This window comes from Alligator sinensis, unplaced genomic scaffold (genome assembly GCF_000455745.1).
Source record: "Alligator sinensis unplaced genomic scaffold, ASM45574v1 scaffold615_1, whole genome shotgun sequence".
Taxonomy (NCBI): Eukaryota; Metazoa; Chordata; order Crocodylia; family Alligatoridae; genus Alligator; species Alligator sinensis.
In genome coordinates, this window is record NW_005841982.1 from 2,850,688 (window position 1) to 2,878,232 (window position 27,545).

A 27,545-nucleotide genomic window follows, 5' to 3' on the forward strand; every position below is an offset into this window, starting at 1 on the left:
CTCCTGCAAGAGACTTTCTTCTTCAGTAATGGATGCCTATAAGCTTCCACACAATTTTTTTCCCAGACAAAAATAAAAATGTTCATAAACTTAAAACCAGTCTGTTAACTAGGAATATTCAGTTAGCTTCTGAGAGGTACCATTCACTGTAGCAGGAACTTTTGAGTGTCATCTGACACACCAACAACAAGCATAGTAAATCCATTGGTTCTGGTTATATCACTTTCAGGTGCTCAGCTGTTTCAATCTGCTGCAGCTACTGCTGACTGAGACCTTCTCTGACAAGATGGTCAACAGGGCACCACTCTGAAATTTTGAGATGATTTTTTTTTTCCTTTACAGTACCATTCATTTGGGAGTTGTAACTTCATACAATTGTCCATTGCAAAACTAGTGCTGTCTGCAAGCTGTATCCTGTTGTAGATATATATGGCAACTTTTCAAGAAGAGGTTGCAGATCTGTAGCTAATATTGTGTAGCCTGGGTGTACACAGGTTTGTACTCCTCTCTCCAAATTGAGGGAATTATTGGCAGGGCAGTTTACTGTGAAGGGACACAACAGCCCAGCGGCCACCTCCATCCCCTATAGAGTCAGGCCCAGTCAATCAATTACTTAACTATATACAAATTTATTATTACAAGAAAACCATTAAAGGGTAAGGACATAGATATATATACATGTGTACAAATTTACAAAACAATAAACTATATACACACACACACACACACACACACAAATATTATTCACAAATACAGATGAACAATAGAGCAACCCAGAACAAAGGATATTGATCGGGTAACCTTATAACTCTATAAATATACAAACTATTACTTTAGTTTATTCACTAAACTGTAAGTCACAGTCTATAAATATAACAAACAATCCTTAGACTACCTGGGTGCCCTCCAGGGCAGGGGCCCCAATCTCAAGGTACCACTACAGGAAAGGAGGTGGAGGGAAAGAAAAGGAGAAGGAGACCCCAAAGACTCCTAAGCCCCCCTTCCCACCACTATCACACAGGAGGGGCCCACGTGGTGCCCCTTTGCAAACCTGGGGGGGTCCCTCCCCTGTGGGGGCCCTGTCTCCAGGGTCACTTGCTACTCCACAGTCCTGGAGGGTTGCCTCCCATTCTCCAGGATGAGGTCTGTTCCCAACCAGACTTTTCTGCCACCTGTCTCTGCTGCCCCCAGCCTGGCTTAGGGCCACATTCACCGCTATGTGTAGTGAGCGCTTCGCCTTGTGCTAGGGGTTGGAGGTTCAGACAGCCCTGTGCAGCACCAGGGCTCAGTCTGCTCCCAGACCACCTGGGCAACATTGTCTGCACTGAGCTGCTGCCCTGTGCCAGCAGCTGTAGACCCAAGCCACCTCAAGTGGCTCCAAGGGTCCCTCACCCTCCATGCAGTGCTTCCTGCACCGAGCTCCCAGCCTCGTGCAGAGGTTGGGAAACTGAGCCAGCCAAACAGCTTTAAAGATCCTTCTCTGTGCACTGGCCTGCGCACTGTGTCTCTGGCTACATGCCAAAGGTTGCAGACCCGAACCACCTCACGCAGCTCCCAGGTTCCAAACACTGTGCACCATGCTGCGCATGGAGAGCCTAACCTCTGGAGCTGTCTGCAGCTCCCTGCTGATAGAAGTCTTCAGGCACTCTTCCAGGCTACTGCTTTGCCCTGCTTAACCGGCTGGGCAGCTCTTCTCAGCTCTTCTAAGCCCCGCTCTTCTCTGTCCCTGATGCATCTCCTTCATGCTGGGCACGCAGCTCCTTTTACACTCTCCTGGGCTCTGCCCCTGAAGTCTTCTGGGCCTGACAATGTTGCAGTTTACAATCAGGTCTGGGGGAGCTCTTCTCCCCCTCCCCTCGGGAAAGGGGCATGACTTTATTTCTGTTTCTGCCTGGATGGGCTCCACCAATCAAAACAGCAGAATCTCAAGCCTGGGATTCGACCCAAGCTCTGAGAGGTAATTTTGCTACAATTGAAGTTATTTTCCTTTTATCTTATCTGTTTCTTTATATAGCTGCAAGTCCCAAGTGATTCTGCCATCATTTTCTAGTACCACAGGCATTCATTTTTATTTTTCTGTTTTGTGCAAAATAAGTTGTCAGCAGGTTTGTTGTTGCACTCTGCAATATAACAGTGCTAAATATGGATCCGAGTCTGTTTCTTCAGTCCTTGCCAGTAGGTACTTTGACACAATTGTCCAGCAGCTCATTCAACTGAGAATAATTGGGACTAGCAGTGGCATGCCAAACCTGTACTTTAATGCAGTCTGCTTAAACAAATGGTTCTCAACCTTTTTGGACTCGGGGCACCCCTCCATAATATTTGTGAATTGAGTGGTACCTAACTTCAAAAACTAATATATATTACAGTATTTACTTCCTTGCAAAGTTGCTGGGAAGTGGTGGTAGAGAATTGTTCAGACAGCAACAAGCCTGAGTCTGCATTTATCTGCTTAGCTTATCTCTTTATCTTCTCATGCCTCGCAGCACACTGCAAAAGATCCAGTGGCATCCCAAGGAGCCCCAACACCCTGGTTGAGAATCACTGCCACATGTCTACTAATTGTGACCCAATATCATGCACTACTATGTCAGATATACTGTGTATAGCAAATATGAATTGGATATGCATGGCCATCCAATTAGTCTAGTATCTTCTGGTAAAGTTATTCCAAGAAATTAAGAAGACAAGCACACGGTATCTTGTCACCAAAGTGCATAAATCCATGTTTATTTGCTCCATGGGGATAACTTTTCCTGCGCTATAAAATTTGAAGACTTGGTCTGTGTTTTGTTACTTTCATGTAACCTTTTCTGTAATCACTTTCTTGGTGCCTTTAAACAGAATCCTCTGTAATCTGAGATCTATTAAGAGCTGCCTCCTAAATAAGGCCCAGAAATATGCTTATTCAACCAAATTGTGCTACTTAATTACTTTCTTCAGGGAATAGCTCTCATAGGTAACTTTGATAATTACATTTGTCTGTAGTAGTGTGGTGTGTGGTTGATTGATTATATTTGTAGTTGTTGTTTTATAGCAGATTGACATGTATATAATCTAGCTCTGGATTTTGCTCTACTGCATTTTTGTCAAATGCCCTAAGAGTAAATCTGCAACTCCCAAATATTTACTTGGTTTGTATTCAATTTGGACATCATACTTTTGCCACTGAAAAATCATTCTGAGGCTCTTGGGTTTAGAGGGAAGGGTGCTTGCATGGCACCCCATAAATAGACATGACATTATTTATAACCATGGATTAAAGCTAAAGCCATGCCCTCTGTTTAATCATATGGATGCCTAGGATCAGATCATACTTCACCTATGAGGTACCGTAATACAATCCTATTCTACCCTGTTCAAATCCATGAATGGGGGATTACTTAACACAAGTATTTTTGCAACAAATCTTTATCTTAGCCTCAAGAGTAAATTACAAAAAGCAGTGAGGAGGAGGGACCCATTCACCTTTTGCATAAATGCATTTTAGAGATTTGAGCAAGGTGAATTTGTAAAGGTTGAGCTGGGATGCAGGTGACTGAGCCTGCAGGTAGGCCTGTAGGAGCAGGTAGGGGATCAGCAAGGTGGGAGCAGAGATTACCAAAGCATCAGGCCAGGTCTGGGTTGCAGGGCCTGAGAGCACAGGGAGGTGTGATGGCTCAAGTCTTTGGCTCAGCTGGGCATGCTTGATCAGGGACCTTGACAGGAATACAATCAAATTAAGGCCCCTGAATCAATTAATTGTCTTTGTTCCTTTTCATGTCCTTTTGTGACAAAGTATTTAGCAGAATTTGCAGCTTTGTTGGAGTCTGATATGGCTGTACTGTGAGCACTTCTGCTATGACCTTGAACTTGTGGCTTCTGGGCTGTCAACCATGCACCTTAGTTTCCACAACATTCTAGCCTGCTGTTAGTTGTCTAATAGATAGAATAACATTTAGTCTTTGCTAGCAAACTTGGATAATTTACTGGTCTCCACATTTGGCCACACTGTGTGAGAGGACTATGCTAATACTTATTTCAGGACATCCATAGATGATTTAGTTATGAGCTTACTATTATAACACATCAGGACAGTGTTTGGGGGGAGAGGGGAATGATTAGAGGAATGATGGGTCTCTACTTAACACCTTCAGTGTCTTAAGTTTTTTAAACAGATGTGACTTATTAATAATAATAATTATCTTCGCAAAGTAATGCTCTCATGTATTTTAGCAGCTTGCTTTAGCAAAAATTTCCTTATGCAGCTCATCATTCCAAGGAATCTTTGTAAACCCTCATTCTTACCTGGGAACACTACTGGTGATGGTCAAAAACACTGTGACCTATCTGTACACTGTGCCATCTTGACTTTTTTTCCCTCTCAGGTTAGTTGTTTTAATATATTGAATTAAAATTCTTCTTGGTTTAATTTTAGCTCAGCAGTTCCTGCTCATTCGAAAACTGCTTAAGCTTCCAGTTATGTTCTTTTCCAGATCATAATGTCAGTCTATGCAGATTCATATTCTATTGTTGTTGTGTTGTTTCTGTTTTGGTGGTTCTGTTTTGTTTTGTGGTGTTGTTCCTGGGCTCTGATGGTGAGTGCCTTATACTTTCCCACCTCAAGTCTTCTTTCTTGTTTTATTTTTTATTCAGTACCATGTCCACAGTGCCAGACCACTGTCCACCCTCCATAAGCTTCTGTTGGATGGTGTGACTTCCTTTGTTTGGCAAATTCAAATGTTTACAGCAGGGGTTAGTTCTATGTCTTCCAATAGTCTCCATCTGATTGCTTTTCTCTTACATTCTGATTATGATCTGGGCAGGAACTCAGTGTATGATTGATCATCATCTATACAACAGTCCTGGTAATGCCAGGATCTATATCATTAGGGTCTATACCTTCCTCCTAAAACTATTTGCCAAGTCTGCAATCAAATGTGTGGACCCTGGATCATCTTCCTCAGTCATCTGTGGATGTGCCAATGACTCCTATATTTACTGGAGTACTGTTATTCTCTTATTGAGGGACTGCCAATGACATTATAACAGTCACAACTCTTCTGTTTTCAGTACACATCTTTTTCTATATTAATGATAATAATAAGAATGGTACTACCTACAACTTGAATACTATATCAGTATATATAGCAAGTTGTATTAAGAAATATGTTGATGACTCACTGGAGAAGAGTAAATGTTCTAGTGTTCTGAAGGGCAAGTGCAAGAATGACTCACTTTTAGGTTGTTTATGATAGGCATCAAGTAGGGCACCTTTGTGGTCCTTATTACTGAGGTCAAGATCTTAGGAGAATTTCTAGAAGGGTTATAACAGAAGTATAATTATGAAAAAGTGGGTTGGAAAGTATATAAATACAATGGTTACTTTACTAGCTTTGAATAGTAATAGCTTTTTTTGGAATCCAATGTATGACTGGGCGGTAAACATCAAGGGCTATAGGCTGTACAGGAGGGATAGAACAGGAAGGAAAGGTGGGGGTGTGGCACTCTGTTGAGGATGTGTATTGCTCTTTGACGTAAACAGCACTGGGTCAGAGGAGGGGCAGACTGAAGTGCTCTGGGTCAGAATACAAGGGGGTCGGGGGAACGGGACTTAATGGTGGGGGTCTACTACAGGCCACCCAACCAGGAGGAAGAGCTGGACTGGGAATTCTTGGGTCAGCTCACGGAGGCAGTTAAGTCAAGGGATGTGGTCATCATGGGTGACCTAAACTACCCAGACATCTGCTGGGAAGAGCAGTCAGCCAGGTCTGGCTGCTCACGTAGGTTCCTAGCTAAGTTACAGGACCTCCATCTAACCCAGGAAGTGCATAGTCCCACCAGGGGAAATGCCTTGTTGGACCTGGTCCTGGCCATTGGTGACAACCTGGTGAGTGGACTGCGGGTTCTCGACCACTTGGGCGATAGCGATCATCACCTACTGGAATTCACCATCCAGCTCAGGGTGTCAAAGGCCTGCAGCAAGGCAGCAGCCCTGGACTTCAGGAGGGCTGATTTCAATGAGGTAAGAAGAATAGTTGGGGAGGCACTGAGGTCCCAGAGGGGAGGGGAATTGGGAGTCCAGGAAGAGTGGTCATTCTTTAAGGAGATGATCCTCCAAGCCCAAAGGGTGACAGTCCCAATGCAGATCAAAGGGGGCAAGAGTGCTCAAAAATCCCCATGGCTCACCAAAAGCATCCAGGAATGTCTCAAAGCTAAAGAGGAGGCGTACACCCAATGGAAGGGAGGAGCCATCACCAAGGAGGATTATACCTCCATTGCTTGAGATTGTAGAGGGGCTGTTAGGAAGGCTAAAGCAGAGATGGAACTGGGACTAGCAACCCAGATCAAAGATAAAAAGAAGTCCTTTTTTAAATACATAGCGGGTAAAAAGAAGGTACTGGGCAACATGTGACCTGTGCAGGACATGCTAGGAAATCTGGTGGTCACACCAGATGACAAAGCTAAGCTCTTTAACAATTTATTTGTGTCCATTTTTCTAAGCAGGGACTGGATCATTCCCCCCACCGGGATCCCAGACGGACCCAGGGGAGGCACAAACAGGCCCAGGGTCAGTGAGGACCTAGTCAGGGAAATTCTGGTGGGACTAGACATGTTCAAATCAGCAGATCCTGATGATCTCCACCCCAGAGTGTGGAGGGAATTAGCAGAGGTCATTGCAGGACCCCTGGCACAGCTTTACGAGCACTCTTGGTGCTCTGGCAAGGTGCTGGAGGATTGGAAAAAGGCCAATGTGGTCTCCATTTTCAAAAAAGGGAGGAAGGAGGACTCAGAAAACTACAGGTCCGTTAGTCTTACCTCAGTCCTAGGGAAGCTCTTTGAGAAAATTATCCAGGAGCACATCTGCGAGGGACCAGCAGGGGGGAACATGCCGAGGGGCAACCAACATGGTTTCATTAGAGGCAGGTCCTGTCAGACCAACTTGGTTACCTTCTACGACCAGGTCACAAAAGCCTTGGATGGAGGTGTCTCGGTGGACATAGTCTTTCTGGACTTTAGGAAGGCCTTCAACACTGTCTCCTACCCCATTCTCATTAAAAAATTAGGCGACTGTGGTGTCGATGCCTACACAGTCAGAAGGGTCGCAAATTGGCTGGAGGACCACACCCAGAGAGTGGTGGTGGACGGGTCATTTTTTACCTGGAGGGATGTGCGCAGTGGGGTCCCCCAGGGCTCAGTCCTCAGGCACTCACTGTTCAACATCTTCATCAGCAACTTGGCCAAGGGGGTGAAAAGTACCTTGTTCAAATTCGTGGATGACACTAAGATGTGGGGAGAAGTGGGCCCACTAGAGGAGAGGGACAGGCTGCAACTAGATCTGTACAGGTTACAGGGGTGGGCAGATGAGAACAGGATAGGTTTCAAAACTGACAAGTGCAAGGTATTGCACCTGGGGAGGAAGAACTAGCAGCATACCTACAAGCTGTTCTTATCAGCACAGAGGCAGAAAAGGATCTTGGATTATCAATTTCAAGATGAGTATGGGCTGCCAATGTGAGGACGCAGTCAGGAAAGCTAACCACACCTTGTCATGCACCCACAGATGCATCATGAACAGGTCCAAGGAGGTGATCCTCCCGCTCTATGCAACACTGGTCAGGCCGCAGTTGGAGTATTGCATCCAGTTCTGGGCGCTACACTTCAGGAGAGATGTGGACAGCATCAAGAGGGTCCAGAGGAGGGCCACTCGCATGATCAGGGGGCAGAAGGGCAGACCCTACGAGGGGAGTCTATGGGACCTGAACCTGTTCAGCCTCCACAAGAGAAGGCTGATAGGGGATCTGGTGGCCATCTATAAACTGGCCAAGGGGGACCAGCAGGGAATGGAAGAGTTCCTGTTCCCCTGAGTACTACTGGGAGGAACAAGGAATAACAGCCATAAATTGACTTAGAGTAGATTCAGGCTAGACATCAGGAGGCACTACTTCACAGTCAGGGCAGCTAGGATCTGGAACCAACTTCCAAGGGAAGTGGTGCTCACTCTTACCCTGGGGGTCTTCAAAAGGAGGCTAGATAATCACCTTGCCGGGGTCATTTGACCCCAGAATTCTTTCCTGCCCAGGGTAGGGGGGCAGACTTGATGATTTGCTCAGGTCTCTTCCAAATCTACCAACTATGAAACTATAATATAAGGGAACTGGATTCAATCTTATTTTCTCCCTAGGCTTCCTTTGTAACTGGGACAAGTCACATAGTCTGATAATAGCACTTCCCTATTTCACAGGAGTATTTGAAGATTAATCCATCAAAAAATGTGAATTATCTTATTTTAAGTACCATGAAAATAAGGCATAGGAAGATTGTTTTTTTCTGAATTGCTGTAAATGTTCTATTTGTTTAGTTTCATCTGTGGCATCTGGCCACTGTTGAGGAGAGAATACTGGATTGGGTGGACCACTGGTCTAATCTCATATTCCTTTTTATGAATTTCAAGCTCCCAAGCGGCTGACTATCTCCCCAACCATAACATTCTGTGGAAAAAGAGATTACCAGGGGAAATGCATCTGAAAAGGACTCATGAAAATCTTTAGTGTGATCTTAGCTCTTTCCAACTAGCTAATTTCCTAGGTCATTTCACCAGAGTTGAGAGAGCTCTTAACTGAGTAGATGAGTTAAGGGAGAAATCACACTTGAATGCATCAGAAAACCTTCCTTTGCAATAAATAAAAAGCTAAAATCTGAACCGGAATTTTTTCTGGCAAAAGCTATGGCCTATGTCAAAAGAGAAAATTAAACAAAAGATGGATGACTGAAATCAAAATGGCACTTTAGCCTCAAGTTACTATCACAAGACCTCACTGTAAGGTCTCTGATTGGGCATCCTACGTCATACTCCAAACTAATTTAATTGCATTATAGATTAAACAAAACAGACAATGAAGAAAACATCTTGCTTAATATGCTTCTAATGAAGAAGGATTAAGAAACTAACTAATAGCTTTGAAAGTGTGTTCAATATTGACATGTTAACTACCAGTGGATAGATCACCGAAGTAAACTAAAATTAAGATTGTCTCTGGCTAAAACTCCAGATAATTTTTGTTGGAAGATCCAGTTATTGTCTGTTTTTTTTCTCCTCTTTTTTACATCTCTTCATTCTTTTGTTTTGCCCAGGATTAAAAAGACAAATGCCTGGGGGGAAAAAGGTGGGGGAGTGTCTGGGGAGTGGGGAGGAGGCAGAGGGGAGAAGGAAGGAATGGGGAATGGGTCATTCTCATGTGTAGTTATACTTTCACTTGAAATATTCACAGAAACAGGAAACAGGAGAGAGTTCCAGTCCTGTACTGTAGAACTCTTGATAGTTTGAATACTCCAAAACTGCTATATTTATTATACCTAGAGGTTTCCTATCAGTCATTAACACTTTCCCTATTTCGATAAAGTATTAATTATTTAATATTCCCTTAGAATAAAAATGATATCTCCAACTCAATTAATAATTGTACAACTAACGTTTTTGGGGATAGTGTTCTATTGAGATTTGGATAGCTAACAAAAACAGAATAAGCCAAAACTATAACTGAAACCAAGACATAATGCTGTACATGAAAACACTTTCAGAATAAAAAATGAAACTGTAAACTAGGGTTACATAAATAGCCCTAGCTCCAACTTTAATATCCTATTCACATGCAGACATATCCCATTTACTTCCATGCAGATCTCCACAAGCAAAAAATTTATCACTGATCATTGCACAAAGATTGACAGTCATCCCCAAATTCTGTTTCATAGCAGTGCATAAAAATCCAAATGTGTTGCTTCTGTTCCTACAAATATTGAATAAATCCTGGACTTTAATGTAACCATAAACCATCCAAAAAACAAAGAGACGTCAATAATTCCAGACTAATGTGTATCAATATCATGCATGTAACAAAAATATTTTCCCTTGAGCAAAATAATTCTCCAGGCACCCCTTTAAAAGAAAGCACAGAGACACAAAATAGTTTATTACTAAATCTGAATACTAAATCTTATGAAAGATCATAAGATCATGGTCTTTATGTGAGAATATTGACTGTTAGTATTTTGATGAACTGTTTTACTTACAGAGGAAACCTATATATAAACCCACGTATATAAAGTAATATTTGGTAAATAGCATTTTCATATCTCCATATATTATATGCATACTGTAGTCGTGTTTTCAAATATTATGTAACAAAGTATATGAATACAAACAGTACCACAGGGATAGTGTTAAAACTGGTGTGCTACTGGTTACTGTGACATATTTTATTTTGTTGCCAAGGCAAAAGAACAAAAAGACAAGGGGGAGAGTTCAGAGATATGTGTCTTTATATTCCTCTTTCCCCACCCTTTATAATTTACATTTAACTACTGTATATTTTTTACATAAATGAGGGGGAGAAGAGAGAGATGCTCTAAGTTCTATAAGGGATTGAACATTTAATTAAAAAAATAAACTTTTAAGCACTGTGGCACTGCAGAGAATGTCATATGGACTGAAAGGCAGCTGGAGAGGGTTGAGACTAACATGGATACATGCTTGTTACGTCTCAGCTCTGTATTCTTGGGGAACCCTGGTACAGGATGCAGTCTGTCTGACTCACAAAGGACTCACCCCCCTCCCCTCCTCTACCTAAACGAAACTGATTAAGATGCAGTGAGAGACGCACCTAAGACCCTCACCAGATAAGGGTGACGAGTGAATCAACTGCCCTAGGTCTCATTTACATGAGAGATGGAGAACAGAAAGCCTGAAGCAGAGACTGCAGTGAATTCTGGGACCAGAGAAGCAGGAGAGCGCTGCATGATGGGGAATCTGTGCTTCCAATGTTAATCAACCCATGTTCACACACACCCAGCTCAGCATTTATCAGACCAGCTCTAATCTGGATTTGCATCTCGGGCCGTACATTCCCCGGTCCCACTATGGGAGGCCTATTTAAACTTGATTGACTAAAACTCGGTTGCCGGGTTAGGGAATGCTGAGGCAAGAGACCGAGTCAGAGGGGGTATGGGCAACATTTGAACAATGGTTAAGGGTTCATCACAGCATCCAGCCTGCTGGAGCCCTAATCCCAGGTGTTGTCATATCTTTCCCGAGACGACTGGTGGGAGTCCTCTCCACAAAAGGTTATGAGCACCCCAATAATTGTTTTAAGTCTGTTAAAAGACTATAGTAAGATCTGGAAAAGTCATGCTAAGCTGAGGCTTGTGCACAACAAGTAAAAATCCAAAATCCTGATGCTGCAAGCTATCTATTGTTCCTGAAGAAACCATGAGATATCCCATCAGTATATCTGCCACCCATAGGAATTTCAAGCTGGCTCCCAAGTATTTGGGTTACTCCCTAATCTTAAGTGTTTCCTGATTATCAATCAGTTTCCTGAGATGGTCCAAACCAGATAACCCCTTGTCAATAGAAAAGACAATGATTTACACTACTGAGGGTGCTTCGAAGCAGCTGAACTGAGGGTATAAAAATCTGTAAGTGTGTGTGCTGCTAGAGGGAGAAGAGGAAGAGGAAAAGGAAGGAAAAGAAGTAGAAGCAGGAGGAAAGAAGGAGAAGAAGAAAACCCCTGTGCTGACACCATCCCCTGTCGTTCTTGGGACGCTGGAAGAACAGATCATCTCTCTCTTCAAGGATTGTGCTACGGACTGTGCCTGTCAGCTTTGCAGCCTGAGTACCGTGGACTAGGTGAGATCCCAGCGTTCTCTGTCTTCTTTCTAGGCATAAACTTCTGAACCTGAACTGTATCAGTTAAGCTTGAGCTAAGTTTCCCCAAATACTTAGTGAAACCAGGGTAGTATTGTCATTGTTGGTGTTTGTTTTTCTTTTGCATGTCTATTACTACTAGTACTATTATATATTTCATATGCTTAGCAATAAATAACTTTTATAGTCAAACTGGTAGTAATTGGGTATATTTTTCCTTCTCTGCTTCTCTTTCCTCCCGTGCTCTGCAGCAACGCTTCTTTTACCTATGCTAAAGATCCCTGTGAAGCCCAAATTATTGTGGGGTCTGCTCATCAAGAGGCCAAAGATTGGGACGTGCTGAGTTTGAAACACATAAGGGGATCAGCTTGTACAGGCTGATTGACCCAGTTTGACTCAGACGTGCCCTTATGAACTGAATGCTGGCCCATGAGGGTGTCAGCTGGACACCCAGCCGGATTCAGAGGGATTCTGTTTACCTGTGTGCTTGTGTCTGACTGCATTTTATTGTTGCTCTTATGAACTGATTCTTGGCATATGAGGGTGTCAGCCTGTCCATGCTGATCAGCCCGGCCAGGTCAGGCGTGTCACGTTAATTTGTGTGTGTTTGTGTGTATGACTGATTTGGTGACTGGAGGAACCCAGTCCCATTGAGATTGAGTCCTGCAAGATAGCTCCACTGGGGGTGAGGGCTTGCAGAAGGGAGAGATACAGCTCCGTATAGTAACACAAGCAGCACATTGACAGAATCACCAAGACTCTAGAAACTATCCCTAATAAATGAGCACACCCCAAAGTAATGGGCAGATTTGGTAACATGCTTTACAGTCTCAGAGTGTGTGTGTGTGTGTGTGTGTGTGTGTGTGTGTGTGTGTGTGTGTGTGTGTGAGAGAGAGAGAGAGAGAGAGAGAGAGAAAGAGAGAGAGAGTGTAAAGGATGGACTTTTAAAAAATGATCAGTTCTGACATACGTCTATCTTCCCACTTGTATAACTCTTTTTGGTTTCAAAAGGAGCAGAGATTTTGAAAATCTCATACATATATTTTATTACTCTTATTACAATAGTAGAAAAGCAGTAGTCTAGCTTTCTGACTTCTCTCATACCATTTTAGCACCCTGAATCTTTCTCATCTCTAGCCCTGTTTTCCCAAACCCCTTCTATTCCACATGCACATTTGCCTTAGAGAACAATATTGCTTCCCCCTTCCCCTGCTGTATTGCCATACTCCATCTGTCTCCTTTCCTCTTTCTTGTTTCTGCCCCCTATCTGATGTGATTATCCATTTGCCTGCACTGGATTCATGCATGCTTGCTGCCTTCCCACCCCCTGAAACTGTCCTACATTCATGTATTATATAAATATTTTTGCCATCATTGAGAGGAAAGAATTTTTGTGGGTGATACTTTTACTGGACCAGCTGCATAGCTGAGATAGACAAGCTTTTCAATTAAGCTTATTCTTGTTCAGGTCTTCCCCATAAATTGTATTTATATGTAAAAACAGCTTTTCTTAATTTTGTAGATTCCAACTAATCTCTCATCCCAAATACCTAGAGACCTTTTGCCCTAGTATAGGAATCAATTTATTTTGGAGTCTGGAGATGCTAAAACAGAGAGAGATTTTAAAGTGAAGGACAAGTAATTTTGAACATACCTCAGGCCAGAACCCAAGCGGCTATATTTTGGTATGATTCAAGTCCCTTCTTGGTGCCCCTGGAGAATCAAGTACTCCATCTGAAAAAGTCTTTGTGTTGTGTGTGTTTCTGAAAACTTCTTAGGAAAAAATATAGCATAGGCTGGCATTCAATGCATGATATTTCAGAAACTTTTCTGTTGGAAATTGTACTTATAATGGGAAGTTATTTGCACCCTTAAATCAGTTATAAAAAAGACTTCTGTTGCTGTTCAAGGGAAGATGTGAAGTCTGATTAAGTTCCCAATTTAGCATAGTGTATTTAGCTACTTCTCCCTAATACCTTCCATTAGTCTCATGTTTTGTGAAGATGAGTGTTACAATTTTTATTTTAGACTCCACATTGACATACCTGATACAATACATGGTTTTACTATAAAACTTCATGAATGGGTAATGCTATTCAGTAGTTTCAGTTTTAGTAACCCTCTATAGACATTTCTACCAAGAATTGGGTAGGTGAATTTAATTCTCAGATACTCAAATTAGGCTTGTACAGACCTTGCAGGTTTTGTCTGCAGATGTTGAAAAGATGTGATTGCACATCTGCTGGGAAAGATGGTAGACTTCATCTTTCTGCAAAGGTGAAGTGGATACTAAACAGTGTAATTGCTTTTAGGCTTCAGTGCAGATAGTCTGTCCTTAACTCTAATGTTCTTCAGCAGTCTTCTATTAAATGGACTGGAATCTAATATCCAATGTATTTAGGGCAGGTTGTCAGCTGGAACAGCCCTGCTAACTTAACAGCAGGTGCATGGTGTCAGTTTAAGCCATGCACCCTGATATTTGAGAAGAAGAATGAATCAGTGATTAAGGCATTATCCTAAGAACTCTAATATCTGGGTTCAAGTGCCTGTCCTTATCACAGTATTCCTGTGTGGTGTTTGGGAAGACCTTTATGCCTCAATTCTGCATCTTCAAAATGGGAATAGTAGTACTTCCATACTTCCCAGGCAAGTTGTAAGATATGGAACAATAGAAAGGTAGGGCTGAAAGGAACCTTCAGACGTCTTCTAGTCCAGCCACCTGCCAGATACTTAAATATGCAAACTTCAATATGTGAAATAAAGCACTGAAAAGCACTGACTTCTGATGAGGAGGATATTAGTTATATAACAAAAAGGCAATTCTGGGTAGCAGAAATTTGGGCAGAGAGACTGGGCAGGGAGGTTTGTCCCTTCTCATAAATAGGTGCCACAGGCTTTTTAATAGTTCTTTGTCTTATTGGAAAGACCAGTGCAATAAATGTAGTTCTGCTTGGGACCGGGGGGGAGGGAGAAGGTGGAATATTGAAAATGGTTATGAATATTATTGGAATTGTTTCAGACAAATTTTAATTGGGTAAACAAATCCCTGACTTCTTACAAATTAAATACCTGGAATGAAATGTCTCTAGTGCCAGAAGGATGACTGATTGCCCATTTGGGATCTGAAAACTAGCTACGGTTATTTAGACAGTGTTATGCCAAAAAGTTGTCTCAGCACTTTTCCATACATACAAGTAGTAATGCTTCCAACGTGCTTACTAATATTTGTGTTTTGCATTAAATTCATGACTCTTGGGCTAGGTACAGCCCAAAAAGTCATGAAAAAAAGTCAGGGCAGAATTGATCTAAGTTATGCAGTTTTCTGTAAGTGTTTGCATCAGTAGCAAACAGAACACACATTTGCCCTTCCATGGGGGGACATGAATCTTAGACCAGGTTCCACAATTTTTAAATTAGTCTGTGTGTGCTGAATTCTGTTCTGTTACAGGTATAAACTGGGTTTGCATGTCGAACTTCTGTTCTGCTATGGGTATAGACTGGTTTCCAATCACTTATACTGGTAAAAGTGTAAAATCTGTACATGGCCTTGGATGTCATAAGTATAAATGCAATGTTATATATTTAATATCCCAGATTAAACACCTATCTATTTGAACATTAGGAGAATTTGCATACTTAAAGGCTAGGGAAAAGTTTTTGTCAAAATACTGGCCTTGTTTCAACAAATGAATCTTGTTTATTACAACTAAAAGCCACTTTTTAAAATCATTTTTTCATATTTGTAGATATTTCCCTTCCATACAGTGAATAGCATCATTATGTGCTTCAGTTTTTTTATCTTAATTGTCAAAGGTTATAATTTATGATAGTTAATATCCTCATTGTATGTATTTGGATGTTTTTAAAGCCCAGATGATGAATGAACAACAACATTTAATTATGCATAAAAACTGATGCTTTGATCTTATTCATGTGCTCAGAATTTAGACATGTACTGTACATCAAAAGGACTGTGGATTTTTAACAAAGAGAGATTCTCATAGGTACTTATTACATTTTTTTCATCTTACTCATAAAACAATGTCAGTAAGAATTATGCTTTTTCACAAAGAAAGAAGGAGATATCAGGGTCTTTTCTTCCACCATACATGTTCTCCATATAATATCTAAGATATTGATATAGTCCTAATATTCTATGAAGTAAAAAATAATCTGATACAAATGCCAGATACCTGGATATAGAATGCATGGAGTTGCCACCTCAATCATATCACTTGTGATCCTTTGTTATAAACATAATTTTTCCTTAAAGAAGAATGAATAGATTCCTGCTCCATCAATGCTGTTGTTTTATTTAGTTAAACTATATCAACATCTTTATCTAGGAGCAAATTATTATATCATACATTGATGCAGTATCACAGGTGAAGGATGAGAGTGAAAGCATCAGAATCTCCTACACTACAGTATCTTTTCTCAATATTAAACTCAGTCGTACAGTCTTTGCTTGGTTAAACCTCCCCCTTAAAGAAATTAGTTTTGCCTGAGTAAAGACTGAGAAAGGGAAAATTAAAGTAATAGGAGTGATGTAAACTGACCAGAATACTTGTGTCAGTCCAAGATTTCTCTCTAATTAATTGAAACAGTTCATTGGGCTTAATTTACAAACTGTCCATTGTGAACTAGTTCTGAATGGAGAGAATCCCATTAATGTAATCATCTTTAATTTTACAAAATAAGTGAACTGAAGAAGTGAACCAATGACTCCAGCAGCGGTGCTACTGAGAGGGCTTTGGTTTCTTTGACCACAATGCGCACTTCAGGGAGAGAGGACTCCTGGGAAGGGATGGCATCCACCTCATACAGAGGGGGAAGTCCCTGTTCGTGGCCAGGATGGCCGATCTTCTAGACAGGGCTTTAAACTAAGATCACCAGGGGACAAGAAAACACTGACTGGAGCATGCCTGGGGACTGGCACATAAGTAATCTCTGAAGTTGGGGACAGTAGGAAAGCTACTCTTTCAAGATCTGAGGGAATCATTTTCCCATAGTGTGACAGCAAATTGAGGGTCCCAATTAGAGGACTCAGGTGCCTGTACACTAATGCCAGGAGCATGGGGAATAAGCAGGAGGAGCTAGCCCTCCTACTCTCCAGTTGGCATTGCAATCTAGTAGGGATTATGGAGGTCTGGTGGGACTCCTCATATGATTGGAACATAGCCATAGAAGGCTACACCCTGCATAGAAGGGACTGGAAAGGGAAGAAAGGTGGTGGTGTAGCTCCCTATGTGAGGGAGCAGGACACCGCCTTGGAGTTTGGACCTAACTCTTGGTGTATACTACAGACCACCAAACCAGGGGGAGGAACTCAACCGGAGTTCTCTCATGAACTGGCAGAGGTTGCACGCCCATGGGACATGGTCATCACGGATGACTTCAATTACCCAGATATCTCTTGGGAGGAACACTTGGCAAAGTTGGATCGGCCACGTTGCTTCCTGACCTGTATTGAAGAGCTATACCTGACTCAGGAATTGCACAGGCCAACCAGAGGTAATGATCTCTAGACTTTGTCTTGGCCAAAGGAGATGATCTGGTGAGAGACATGAATATAGAGGGTAGCCTGGGCGACAACAACGACAAAATCATTACGTTCACTGTCCATCACAAGAAAGGCAAATCAGCCAGTAAGGTCAAAGTTTTGGACTTCAAAAAGCACATTTCAACAGGCTCAGGGAAATAGTAGGGGAAGCACTATGGGACCAGGGACTGAAGGTAAAAGGAGTGTATGAAGAGTGGTCCTCGAAGCACAAAAAAATTCCATTCCCATGCAGAGGAAAGGCAACAGAAGGGTTGGTAATCCCTCGTGGCTTAATAAGGATATCATGATCCTCTTGAAAAAGAAGAAAGAGGCATAAAAACAATGGAAGCTTGGGACAGTCCCCAAGGAAGACTATACAACAATGGCCTGCACTTGTAGGGAGTACATTAGAAAGGCTAAGGTGGCAACTGAATTTAAGCTAGCAACAGAAATCAAGGACAATAAGAAGTCCTTCTTTAAGTATGTAGGGAACAGGAGGAAAACAAATCGAAGTGTGGAGCCATTACTTAACTCAGGACAGCTGGTTACCAACACTCAGGAGAAAACTGAACTCCTGAATGACTACTTTGCTTCAGTATTTTATCAGACTAAGGGGAAAATCATACTAGATAAAGTTCAGAACGGGCATGGCAGGAATGACCACCTTCCTAATGTTCGCATTGATCTGGTGCATGATCAGTTTGAAAAGTTAGACATTTATAAGTCAGCAGGACCAGATGAACTTCATCTGAGAGTTCTGAAGGAGCTGACCAAAGTCATTGTGGGAGCTCTGGTGAAACTCTTCCAAAATGCATGGAACTTGGGAGATCCATAAAGACTAGAAGAGTCAATGTTATGCCCATCTTCAAGACATGGAGGAGAGAGGACCTGGACAACTATAGGCCAATTAGCCTAACTTCTGTCCCAGGGAAAATCCTAGAAAAATTCATGAAGGAGTCTATGTGCAATATGCTTGCAGAAGGTAGGATTCTGAATAACAGCCAGCATGGCTTCATTGTAGGCAGATGTTGTCTTACCAATCTCATCTCCTTTTACGATCAGGTAACTCGCCACCTGGATAAGAGAGAAGAGGTCGGCATTGTATACCTAGACTTTCAAAAGGCCTTTGATCTGGTATCCCATGATGTTCTCATGGGAAAATTGGAGGATGGTGGGTTTAACTGCTTGACAGTCAGATGGGTAGGAAGCTGGCTGTGGGGTAGAACCGAGAGAGTTCTAATGAACGGATCTGTGTCGTCCTGGTGAAGAGTGGCCAGTGGTGTCCCTCAGGGGTCCATGCTTGCTCCCATGCTTTTCAACTTCTTTGTCAATGATTTGAATGTGGGGGTTGTTAGACCCCAACTCCATGTGGTGCCCAGTGACTAGGGAGATGATGATCCAATCGCTCATGGGTCCTGTTACTCATTAGCCAGAGCAGACAGGGAGCAAATGCTGCTTGTGCACATTGCTTGCAACAGCTTTATTTAGAATGGAGACAGCTTCAGGCAAGCTCCCTCACAGATACCCAGTCTATGAACAGGGGGAGCAGCCTCAAACAATAGTTCTTTTCATATTTATACACTTTAGTTCAGGTTCATTAATATTCATTCCACCTTCGTTCCTCCTCCTGCTCCACCCATTTCTCCTCCCATGTCAAGCTCCACCTCTGTTTACTGTTTGCTTCATTAGCATGGAATTGCCTATGCATTTTACTCATTTACATGCCCTTTTTCTATGAGTGCATGTCTAAGACCATGAACTTACTTCTTTGGTCAATGGGCAAACTTTGACCAAAACCTGGAAGCTTCTGGAGGCTTCTTCACCAATCACCATTCACCTTTTTGCATATGTTCATCTCAGATTCTGTTACCAATTTCATGTTGTTTTTCACATTCCAGTCCGTTTTTAGGTCTCATGTTGTACCATCTTCCACATTCCTAAAACTTTATCTCATTTACAGCACACAGACTCACTTGTTGCTTTTTCAGAAAAATGGTTACACAGATGGTTACTTAGCATAAGCTGGTAAGTAAATGGCTGGCTTAGCAATCATTCTACCTTGTGGTTAGCAGCTCTGCTAGGCCACAGCTTAAAGCCTTGTATTCAGCTGCAAATCTAGTACTCCCCAAGATCGAAATATTTCAGGGAACAGGGGTGAAGAACTCACTGGCCAAGTTCACAGATGACAAGTTATGGGGGAGCGTGGTCATGGTTGAAAATAGGCTGCAGATACAAGTGGATCTAGACAGACTGGCAGGTTGGGTAGATTGGAACCAGATGAAGTTCAACACTGAAAATTGTAAAGTGCTCCATCTGGAGACGAACAACCCCCAACATACTTACAAGCTCAGTGGTGCCAAACTGACTAGCACCATGACTGAAAGGGACCTAGGGGTAATGATAGACCATAGTATGAGCATGAGCCATCAATGTAATGCTGTAGCCAGCAGGGCAAACAATACTCTGGCACGCATCATCTAATGCATCTCAAGCAAAACCAAGAAAGTGATTCTCCCACTTTACTCAGCATTGGTGAGACTGGAGCTGGAGTACTATGTCCATTTCTGGGCACCACACTTCAACAAGGATGTGGAAAAGCTTGAGAGATCCAGAGAAGAGACGCCCATATGATCAGAGACTTGCAAAGCAAGCCATATGAGGAAAGGCTTGGGTCTCTTCAGCCTAAAAATAAGAAGGCTAAGAGGGGACTTGGTAACAGCTTGCTGCTACATCAGGGGAGTACATCAAGGGCTTGATGAACAGCTGTTCACCAGGGCACCCTTGGAGAAAACCAGGAGTAATGGCCACAAATTCCTGGAAGACTGTTTCAGGCTTAACACTAGGAAAAAGTTCTTACAGTTAGACTGTCCAGACTGTGGAATAAACTCCCTCCAGATGTGGTGCAATAACCTACCCTGGAAATCTTCAGGAGGAGACTGGGCAGTCACCTCACTGGGGTCACCTGACCCCAGTTGTTTTTCCTGCCTAATGCAGCGGGGCTGGATGATCTTGCAAGGCTGTCTCTTCCAGCCCCTTACAATCTATGAATCTATGAAAATAAAAGTTACATTTCTTTTAGCCTTGTGCAATTCCTACTTACACACCAAATTTATACTTCTTATCTTGTCCTCAAAGTAGAAAAGGATGAATGAAATTCAGTTTATAGGAAATTACTGAATGAGTCAAATCTCCATCTATGATTTACTAGGAATTATTCTTTGCAGTCATTTTTTCAGTAATACATTTCAATATCAGTCAGAAAAAAGCTTAAACACATGCATAAAAATAGTTATGGGTGAATCTCAACTGGCTTGGAATTTCAATTTAGATAAAAATCCAAAGTCCTCATCTTCATCTAATCCAGGGGTACTCAGCCTCCAGCTGGTGGTCTAGATCCAGACCATGGAGGTATACCATCTGGCTTTGGATCCCCAGTGGTCCAGAAATTTGGTGATATAGGAAGCTGGATTACAGTCTGGATAACATGGCTCTGGGTGCTGAGCAAGATTCCCTCTAAGGTGCACACATGCGTGGCTGTGCACAACTAAAGGTGTGGCCATGCACAGCCTTTTCAAGGCCATGCACCAGGAGAAGCTGGGGCGGAAGCCTGGCATGGGCTCCACTAGCTCCAGGACACTGCTCCGCTCCCCTGCATTGCCTCAGGAAGTGAGGAGGCACGTGCCGTCAGGGCTGGGGAGTGGAGCAGTGTCCCGGAGCTGGTGGAGCTTCATTCGGGGCAGGCAGTGGCTCCTCCCCGAAGTGAGGCAAGGCAGGGAGGAAGGCTGGGGTAGGGGGCTGGCACAGGCTTCAGGGAAGTACTCCACTCCCTGGCCCTGATGCGGGGGAGAGGAGCACTTTCCCGGAGCTGGGGAGCCCACGCCAGGCTCCAGCCCCTGGCCCTGGTCCCCGGCCCCAGCCCCTGGCCCCCGGCTCCCAGCTCCAGCCTCTGGCCCCCAGCTCGTGGCTCCAGCCCCTGGCCCTGCGCTCCAGCCCCTGGCCCAGCACTCCAGCCCCTGGCCCCTGGCCCCAGCCCTCGGCCCCAGCCTGCAGCCTCCAGCCCCTAGCCCCTGGCTTCAGCCCCTGGTGCCAGCTCCAGCTTCTGGCCCCTGGCCCCTGGCTCCCAGCTCCCAGCTTCAGCCCCTGGTCCCCAGCCCCTGGCCCCCGGCCCTAGCCTCCAGCCACCACCCCTCGGCTCCAGCCCCTGGCCCCTGGTCCCAGCCCCTTGCTCCTGGCTTCCAGCTCCAGCCTCCAGCCCTAGCCCCCGGCCTCCGGCCCTCAGCCCTCAGCCCCCTTCAGTAAGCGTCCCACGGCAGACCGAGGTGGTGCAGTCACGGACCGCTGCTCCTTAGAGTGAACATTGGTGCTGAGATGGGCAACAGTGCCTCCAGATCTGGATGCATGGGTTCAGGCTGGTGTGCTGGATTGAGAGACAGAGCCTGCAGTGGTTCCCCCCTCGCCTCTGTCCCAAGGCAGACACAGTTGCACAGCACACATGAGATGAGTTTTGCCTGCCTGTGGCCAGAGGTGCAGGGCCCCAAAACCCAGAACCCCTTCACCTATCTCACTGACAGCTGGCAGGCTTTGTGGCCTCAGCATGGGCTAGCAGGCCTGCAGCTTTCACCCTGCTGCACCTTAACACACACAGTGTCACCCATGTCATGAGTTTTGCTTGTCCACAGCTTGAGGTGAAGTTTCCCCAAACCCCTGCACCTCTCTCCTTGAAACTTGGCAGGCTTTGTGGCAGGCCTGGCAGGCTTTGTGGCCTCCACAGGGGCTAGCAAGCCTACAGTTTTGACCCCACTGTGTCTTAACACATACATGTGACACAAGTTTTGCTTTCAGGATTTTGGGGTGCAGTTTTTCTGAACCCCCTGCACCTATCTCCTTGAAACTTGGCAGGCTTTATGGCCTCAGCAGGGGCTATAATGTCTGCAGTTTTTATCCCACTGTGGCTTAATATGTGCACATGACATGAGTTTTTCTCTCAAAATTGTGGGGTGCAGTTTCTCTGAACCCCCTGCACCTATCTTCTTGAAACATGTCATGCTTTATGCCCTCAGGAGGGGCTACCATTTCATCCAAGTTTCATCTAAATCTGGCCAGAAATGACAAAGTTATAGCCTTAATGTCTGCAGTTTTTATCCCACTGTGGCTTAATATGTGCACATGACATGAGTTTTTCTCTCAAAATTGTGGGGTGCAGTTTCTCTGAACCCCCTGCACCTATCTTCTTGAAACATGTCATGCTTTATGCCCTCAGGAGGGGCTACCATTTCATCCAAGTTTCATCTAAATCTGGCCAGAAATGACAAAGTTATAGCCTGGTTTGACCTTCCCCATTATATCTCATGGGCGAAACGTCAAACAGGGGTCAAAACAACAAAACAGCCATTTTGACTCAAAACAAAAGTTGAAATGAAACAGTGTTCTGTTGAAATGTCAAAACGCTGATCAAAATGGAATGCTTCCATTTCGCACAGACCTAATAGCCATCTTCAAATACCTGAATGGCTGCCATATAAAGGGCTACCATAAAGAAAAAGGGCTACCTATCTCCAATGTTTTTATCTTTGCATCTTTGTCTTCTTGACCCCTGTGTCCTATTTTCCTTGTACTGGACAACCTCTTCTACTTTATTTTTTATTTCTTCTTGTCTTTTGACATTGAACAGTGAGTGAGTCTACATGAGATGTTTAATGCACAGTAGTCTAATAACACTGCATAGTAGCATGCCAGGCCAAAATCATGCTAATACACTACTGAGCAGTAGTATTAGGCTCCTGTGCAGTTAGCGTCACTAAAAAACCAAGTGCTGGCACTGCTGCATATTTAGTTAGTACTTCATTAAGCAAGTACTAAACTAAATGTGCAGTAACTACTGTGCATTAATGAGCATGTAGATGTGCCCAGTATGTCTAAAATGCAGGTGGGAATCTGACTGCAGCCTGGGTTGACTTTAATTTGGCTAGTTAACACAGGTAGCAATAGAGTTAAGGAAGTGGAGTTATTGATGGGTTTTCAACCCAAGTACTAGCGTAACTAGGGTAGAGCAAGTGGGGCACCAAACTCAGGTACCAGTTTAGAAAAAGGAAACCAAAATGGGCCTGCTTGTGGAGCTTGCAGAGTAAATGGTTGCCTCTTTCAAGTGCTTTAAGTCAGGCTCCCTTCTCTGTCTCCCTAGCACAAAGGCGTCTTGAAAACATTGGTTCTTTCAGACTAAGTAAGCATGGCAACACACAGTGAATTGATCACACACATTTTTCATAACAAATAATACTGAATGATCCCATGCTCTCCACCTAAACTTCTTAACTTCTTCAGAATATTTTTGGTCTCAGTAGCCACAGCATATAACTAGGATATGGATTTTACAGGTTTCCTCACCTGTAAAATGGGGGAAATCATCACAAATGCAGAGTCAGTTTTAATATTTTTTTATTGTTTTAAGATTCTGTGGAAGGCCTTGAGTAAAACCATACATACATTTTAGTGGATTCCAGTTCTATTGACTTATATAATGCCAGGGTTTTACCCTACAAGAGTGAAGTTAATGAATTTTGTAGATGCCAAACATGTATTCTCAAATATTATTAATGTGGATCAGCACTTAATACTGCATTTTTCTTCATTAAACTCTGCCTGTAGGGAATTATGCCTTTAAGAGCCCTTGATATAAACTTGCTGAAGCTGGCTGTTATAAAGAGATTCATATTGCAAGGTTCATCAGCTAGAACTCAGACCCTGAATGAAGCAGAACTCTGTAGGGTCCTTGACTCAGTGATTTATGAACCATAGGTAGTGCCATAGAGGAAAAGAGGTTAAGAAAAACCCTGAATACAGGAAAGGAGCAGTTTAAGGCCCCGCTAGAGTTGAAACTCTCCAGAAATATGGAAGAGAAGCCAAGAAGGTTTAAAAAGTACAACTCTGTATTTTGAAGCAGTGGGTGTCATCCAAAAGCATGAGAGTCTGAAGGCAGCTTTATTTCCAACAATAGCTAGTATTGAAACATTTGATATTTTTAATATATTTCTGTTAATTCAAGCGGAGATTAATTCAAGAGGAGGTTAATTATATAATACAGAAAGTTGTGATTACAGCTCTCCAAAAAAAAATGAAACACGACAGAAATATTTTAAGTATCTTATAAAAAACCCCCATGAAAACAGAGATGAGTTTGTGACTGATTTGGAAACAAAGCTGGAAGACACAGAATAGATTATATCACTGTGCAGGAATTTCCACTGTGTAGAAAAAGAGGATGAAGACAGCACTGCTAGATGAATTTAGGTACATGAAAAAGGGTACATGAGGAGAAAAGTTGAAGCTCCATTTTCTGCACAGACCTATTCTTACTCAGTAGTTAAACACTTTTGTTTTAGTCTTCGCTAAGTAATTCTGGTCCTTCTCTAAGTTGCTCAGAACCTCTAACCATACTGTTCTACTTTTCTCCAGATGAAAACATCATTACATAAATCCTAATACTCTTCTTATCATAAAAAGTCCTTTTTACATATGTATGAGTACTTATTTAATGATTTTGCAACTTTAAACAAGTGAAGGATTCTGCCTTTTTTTCTTAAGCTGATCATTGAATGATAAGGTATCCTCTTAAGAATGTTTTCAATTATTTTGGTCTCTCCACTTTTATCCTCCTGATACAATGAAGGACTTGACTTGTTTTTATCCTGATACTGGGTATTTTTATCCCTGTAACTTTTTTTCCCCTTCATATCTACCTAATCACTTAATTTACATTTTGCTGTCAAAAATAGGGACTCCAGGCTGGATCCAAGCCACAAACCCCTATCCTCTGGCCCGCAGCACTGTCTTTGGGTCTTGCACTGAATCCACACGCTGCATGCAGAGCCTTCTGGACTGGTCCTGTGTGCTGGATTGGACAGACAACACTCAGAGCTAGTCCAATGCACATGTTGCATCCAGCACCTGTGCCAGGCTGGCCCAGGTCATGCTCTGCATGTGGTACCCACACAGAGTTAGTCTGGGGCATGCTGCATACAACACAAACCTGGGGCCGGTCTGGTGCACCACCTCTGGCATACGGGGCTGGTTTCCAGGCCTTATCTTGCACACTGGATCTGATGCTCAGGGGTAGTCTACATGCCCAATCTGGCCCATGGACCAGCCCTACAGGATTGCATCTAATTCTGGGCTCCACAATTTAGGAAGGATGTGGAGAAGCTTGAAAGAGTCCAGAGGAGAGCCATGTGCATGGTCAGAGAGCAAGAGAACAGGCCTTATGAGGAGAGGCTGAGATCCATGGGACTCTTCAGCCTGGAGAAGTATAGGCTCAGGGGTGACCTAGTGGTAGCCTATACATACATAAGTGGTGTGCATCAAGATCTGGGGGAATGCCTGTTCACCAGAGCACCCCAGGGGGTGACAAGGTCCAACGGTCACAAACTCCTGCAAGACCATTTTAGGCTGGACCTAAGGAAAAATGTGTTTACTGTCTGAGCCCCCAAGGCCTGCAATAGACTCCCTCCAGAGATGGCACAAGAAACAGTTGGATGCTTATCTTGATGGGATCCTTTGACCCCCCTTGGGCAGGGGACAGGACCCAATAATTTTACGATGTCCCTCCAGCCCTAATGTCTATGAAATCTAAGAAAAAGAGTACACAGTCTGGGTGAGGTTGGCACATCTGGGTTACATAATGACTAAGTGGGGATAAATTCAACATTAGAAACCCTTCATTTTATCCTTTACCTTCTACCGCCTTCTGGCTTTCTTAATATCACTGTTGCTAGTACTACATTGGACACGCATTCAGCTTGTATTCACTGGTAGCTGTAGGGCATTGCATATAACATAGCATTTCAAGCATCTTGCACACTGGCTATATACCATATTTTCTCACATAAAACATGCCCTGCAATAAAATGTAAGCCTTGTTTTTAAAAGGGAGAGTGAAGGAATAATAGCTGGCCACTGTGGTATTTTTAATAATCCTTGATCCTGCCTATACATGTGCTTATTCATGTTTTAATTAGAATGAGTTGGAGCAGGCTTGATTGAGTCTGCTATGCATTCTAATTAAAATGCTTTAGCATCACCTCGTTGTCATGTCTATTAAGACCCATGCAGGATCCCACTGTTGTATACCATTTCTAAAATTTTCTGAAATGTTCATATTTGACACAATTATTTCCTACAAATTTCTCTGAGAGAAACTTTTCACTTCCCTTTTTTTTTCTCAGATGAAGATTATCTGGTCCTGATAGACAATCTGTTGGGTTTTTTTTAACATGTCTTCAGGTTGGATTAATAGCATTAGTTGTCTTTGGTTGACATATAATGCATAACTTCACCTCAAGTTGAAGTGCAAAATGGGTGTGCCTGAAAGCCTGTTTTAAAATATATTTACTGTATAACAGAGAGAACATAGAAGTAAGTATGCCAGCCAATTACAATTCTTTTTGAATGAGCATCTTTTCATTTTTCCTGTAAGTCCACCCTACTCTCTTCTACATCGGTTCTTATACTGTGCTCAGCACAGTAGCCTCTGATGTCTTTCAGTACTTCATTAAGCAACATGAATAACATCTGTAATATATTGATCATTTTCTCATCATCTCAGGACACGGTGTATGTACAGTAGGCCTTTTTTCTCTTCCTTTTTAAAAGTATAAATATACACATTCTGTATGTGCGAATTCACTCTTATGCTGAGCCCTTTTATACCAATATTTATTATATAAGAGGTAAATTTCACTCTTATGTGATTGGTGTGGGGGAAGCCCGCAGTCAGCTGCTTTGTGCAGTGCATTATGGGAGTGATGCACACCAAAGTATAGTCTCCTGGGTGGATCTGTGCTCTTCGCTCACTGTCCTCACTGTCTGTGACATGTGTTTCTGTAGTTGCCATCCTCATTATGATAGTGCCTTGTGCTTGTGTGTACTGTCTGCTGTTGGTGAGTATCAAAATTATTTGTAGAAGTGGTAGAAATGGGTCCAGGGGTCAGTACAGTTAAGGTCTTGAATCATATCCCTATTTGTGGGTTCCATTTATGTGAATTTGAGTTATGCGCTGTTTTCCAGAAACACATGTAGAGCATAAAGCAAGGGAAACCTGCATATGTTGGAGGGTCAAACAAACAAACAAACAAAAAACCCTCAAAACCCCCCAGGGCTTGATTCTTTCAGTACAAGTTGGCAAGGTTTGCCATAGTGCTTAACTACTATAGGAGTTCATTTTTGGTCAGCAGAATATTCCACCTACTATGCAGATGAGTTCACATTCCATTTTGCCTAGGTGAGAATCAGTTGACCAAAACCTTCCATCTGGAGCTATAGGCA